Source organism: Grampus griseus (assembly GCF_964374135.1).
Source record: "Grampus griseus genome assembly, chromosome: 18".
Taxonomy (NCBI): domain Eukaryota; kingdom Metazoa; phylum Chordata; class Mammalia; order Artiodactyla; family Delphinidae; genus Grampus; species Grampus griseus.
Window position 1 is genome coordinate 40,218,673 of NC_139012.1, and position 4,714 is coordinate 40,223,386.

General features: G+C 45.1%; 1 pseudogene across 1 annotated transcript; it reads right to left on the reverse strand.

Annotated features, from left to right (window-relative positions):
• Positions 1 to 3,229: 3,229 nt before the first annotated feature.
• On the reverse strand, positions 3,230 to 4,475 carry LOC309835817 (myb/SANT-like DNA-binding domain-containing protein 7; annotated as a pseudogene). The gene has a single exon. The product of its transcript is annotated as a myb/SANT-like DNA-binding domain-containing protein 7 (transcript).
• Between the last annotated feature and the right edge of the window lie 239 nt (positions 4,476 to 4,714).

Below are 4,714 nucleotides of genomic sequence, written 5' to 3' on the forward strand. Positions count from 1 at the left end.
TGATTAGTATAGCTCTAGCTTATCTGAATTTGAAGTTATCTGTGTGAATCAGCCAAGAATTCTTCTTACTTCTTTCCCAGTTAGATTATCTCTATTGAAGCAGAATATTTTCATTCATGGACAATTTTTCTTTAACTAGATTTCTTTTCTTTTCTTTTTTTTTTTTAAGGGACAGATAAAAATTTTATTCTTCCATACTAGGATTAAGTTACAAGACAGAGAGACAGAGGGTGGTGAGAGGTTGGCATACACAGCACCATTTACGTTGAGGGCTTCAGGAGGCAGATCATCACTCCTACCACAGTACCATGGCCTTCATCCTCCTCCTCCTCCCCCCTCCTGAAGTGTCGCTTGCAGTCAGCAGGCCCCTGCCCCTCACTCACCAGCACTCGTGTGCTACAGGGCTTCTTCCCCCAGTACAGAGCCCAGTACACAGCCCACTATGTCTGGAAACATCTGTCTTTACATTCATCTGTCCACTGGGCCCTCACACAGCTCCTGTGTGGTAGCTGGGATAGCCTCCCACTGGATAAGTGAGGGGCCTGAGGTACAGAATGGTGAAGTGACCTGCCTGTAGACTGACAGGGGGTCATGGCTGGGTCTAGAGCTCAGACAGGATTTCTGGGCCTGTTTCTCTACAGCCTCCCCTTATTATGGCTTCCCTCCTCTTCACAAGATTTGGCCTGTTTATTTTTTTTTTTTTTGATTTTTTTTGTGGTACGTGGGCCTCTCACTGTTGTGGCCTCTCCTGTTGCGGAGCACAGACTCTGGACGTTCAGGCTCAGCGGCCATGGCTCACCGGCCTAGCCGCTCTGTGGCATGTGGGGTCCTCCTGGACCGGGGCACGAACCCATGTCCCCTGCATCGGCAGGCAGACTCTCAACCACTGAGCCACTGGGGAAGCCCCTGTTTACTTTTTAAAGATTTTTCCCTTTAGTTTTATTCCCAACCTTAAAGTTGCTCTTGCCCATTAGATCTGCACGCTACTACCTCCAAAGTTCACCTTGACTTCTGCTCTTTAGCACTTCTCTTATCTCAAATAAATCCCTGCCTGTGTACTTTGCTACCATTAATAGATAAATATAGTACAGGCCTAACTCGTTCAAGTCCTTTCCTGTTTTTCTGGAAAGTCTACCTATCTACAGTAGCATTATCCAGTTGTAACTGACATGGACCCCTCCACGTAAGGTCCTAAAACAACTGAGAAAAAAAATATATATATATATATATATCTCCACTTCCGTGCCTTAAGCATATGCTCCTTTAAAGAAAGGAATCTGTGTCTGGGTGTGGTGCTTATAGAAGATCACGAGTACATTCATAAATATTAATACCGTAGAACGCTTCCTTAAAACACAATTGTTACCAGTAATTCACATACATTAATACACTGCTGTGACTGGAAATATTGCAATCAGAATTTCATTTTGCCTTTTGTTATGCTATTCATCTAATTTTTTAGAACTGGAAGGTACAAGAAAAGTCGTCTAGTACGAACCTCTCATTTTAGAGATAAAGAAACTGAGGCACAAAAAGGGCAAGTGATTTGCTCAATGTAACGAACTATGGCAGCATTAGAATCTGGGGGTTCTGACTAGACTCCAGTGTGTTCTACCTCATGCTGCTTCAACATAATTGCCCATTCATCAGAGAAGCTTGCCATCTATTCCTGCTTCCAGTATGTTCCCACTGTGATTTGGACCATTTCTCCAGCATTGGTATTTCCAGCATTTAGGTAAGCAATCAAGTTGGCAAAATATAAAATAAAACCTCTCCCAACATGCCTGCACATTTTTTCAGCCTCTTGATTAGAGGAAAGCTTTTTAAATTCCAAGTCTCCTTTTTGTACTTTCTGAAAGTACTAAATAACCACTAAGAGCTTTAAGTTACGTTAACGATGGCTGGTAAATGGCTTCCCTTCTAGAGTAATTTGGAAGCATGGCTCAACACCATCATACCTCCTCTAGGAAGTGTATGTGTTTTGGAGGGAAAAGGGAATGGATTTGTGGAGGGTTGGTGCTTACAAAGAGTTACCTATTGCAGGTAACTTATCCTTATCCACACCTCCCAACTGTTCCCAAAGCTGTTCTATTCCATCATATGCCATTAACGAGGTGAACTTCTGTCTATATCTTGTAAGAAAAAGTGACTTTGGAAAATTCCCTAGAAGAAAAGTTTTCTAGGGCTTGCCTTCTGTAACATACTAGGCAGAAAAAAGGCTAACAGAGAAAAACAAAATTAGCTAAAAGCATTTGGGAAACTTATATAATCCAAATTGTTTCCACGATGTCAAAATGGTAAACCAAAACTAAAGATATATAATTATGCATAATCAAGGAATCTAAAAAATATGGAATGCAAAGAATTTACTAACATGTAATATTTTATAAGACAGCCAATTTCTTATTATATCAAAGATTAACATGAACCAAACACACGACTATGGCTCCCTGTCAGTTCTGAATTATATCCATAGTGTTAAGAGACTAAGGACTAGTAAAATGGAGGGGAATATGGTTTGACTATTGAGTGTTTGCTAGTGAGCATGTCACAGACAAAGCAGTGAAAATATAAGAGATAAATGTACTAATACATGTTGTGTCTATATTAGCCTAATGAGCTAAAGAGAGATTTAAAGAAATGAAGATTGTAAACTCCAGGAAGCAGTCAAGGTAAACTAGTAGATTCAAGCAATGAGGTCTTGGTATACAACCTTAATTCTGTATCTTGTCAGCTCACCCTATATCTTGTGCCTCACCCTAGCCTGATCTCGGCCAGGGTCATATGCTTTAATAACTTCCATGTGTATAGTGCTTTTAAACTTTTAAATCCTTTCACATCTATTTAAGCCATCTGATCCTCGCAACAACCCTGTGAGGTAGGCAGGTTGCCCCCTTTTAACAGCCGAGGAAACTGGTGTTGAGAGGTAAACAAAATTGTCGCGCATCAGTGATGAAGCCAGGGCTAACTAGCTCTCTGGATTTGGCTACTTCCATTGCACCAGGCCACCACTCATGTTTCTGAAAGGCCTTTCAACTAGTAGAGACTCTTGGGAGAAGCAAGTATATTCCTACCTGTCTGCACCTTAATGGTCCATCCACTGTTTTTTTTTTTTTCTGAAGACACGAGAAAGGAGCCAGGGTACCAGAAAGCAGCTGTTGGACCCGGGCCTCAGAAGGACCTCAGAAGGAGCCCTGCCAGAGAAGGAAATACAGCCTTGTGTGATCAACTAACTTTTGGTGTTTGAAATTAACCTCTGAAGAAACTTTTCAAGCCCTATCTGAAAAGCACCGGTTGCCTCTTCTACCGCTGTGGCCGAGTGTCTAACCGCGACCGCAGCATCCCTGCACAGCTCATTGGCAGGGTCCTGCTGAGCACTGGCCTCCTCGCCAATGGCAATCAGCCGGTCCAATTTTTCTTCCTCCCACTTTGAAAGTTCTCGTGCCAATCTCCTGTTTTCTGCCAACTTGGCTGCAATAGTCCTGGCCACTGACCACCTTCTTCACCTTGCCCACCTGGGAGGGGGCTCACTGGTCAAAGACCCACCCCCACCAGAAACAAAAGGAACTCTGGAGGAGGAGACTGGAGGCCGCCATGCCGAGGCCACCCCGGGAATGTTTCGGCCGGAGCTTGTGCAGGGGCTGGGCTCACCAGACACTCCCAGTCTGGTCATGGGGCTGCTCTGACAGGGAGCAGCTGCACCACTGAAAAGGTGGTGGGAGCTACTCTAGCTGGGGATTCCTTGAGAGCACCCTGCACCCAAGGATTCATCCCAGGAGTCCTCAAGGTCACTGGTTTCTCTCATCTGGTCACTGATCCTCAGTTGACAATCCTCATCTGATTCCTTAACTGTTTTCAAGATAGGCTGATGATTTGCTGCCTGAGTCCTTTTTGTTCCCAGAATGCTGGTTCCCTCTTCCCCTGGGATGGCAGAGGCCACCAAGTTCTGATCACAGTGCTGGGCCCAAGCAGCCTCCTCCATTAAGTTTTCTGTGTCAGTCACTATCTGATTTCCGAGAAGGTGATCCAACGTATCTATAAAAGGGACAGTGTGGTGGATCACCCATACTTGTGGCGTGGGCCACATAGACCTTTAAATATAATGCCTTCAGGACTTTGAACTTGGAGCGGCACTGATGCTCAGTGCAGCAGAAGCCTTCCTGCTGCATCTGCTTAGACACAGCCTGGTAGATGTCTGCATTGTGATGTATGGTCTGGAGGCACTGAATATACTGTGCCTTGCCTAGTATGGAGAGAAGCGTCTGTGTCTCCTGTCTGGACCACCGGATGACCGCACTGCTATTGGAAGTGGCCATAGCGGACTGCGAAGGAAGGCTAGCTGGAGGAGGCTCCTGGCAGCAAGGTGCTGATCTGAAGTTGTGGGGAGGCTCTGTGTGCTCTGGTCTATCTCCAGGAGCCAGACGATTCTTCCCTCTCAGGGCTAATTGCTGAAAAGCCAGGTCCAAGGACTGCATTTCTGGCTTCTGCCAAGGATCTGCTTTACTTTCATTGCTGTATTTGAAATATTCCTTATTCTACTTTGTTTTGCTGCCAATCCAACAACCTCTTCATTTTCTGAGTAAGCAAAAACAGCTGGAGTAACTCTGTCACCTGCATCATTGGCAACCACATCAGCCCGGCCACCCTTATAGATGGCTGCACAGGCTGTTGTGCAGCCTAGGTGAACCCCGATGGCCGCCATGAGGTGGCAGAG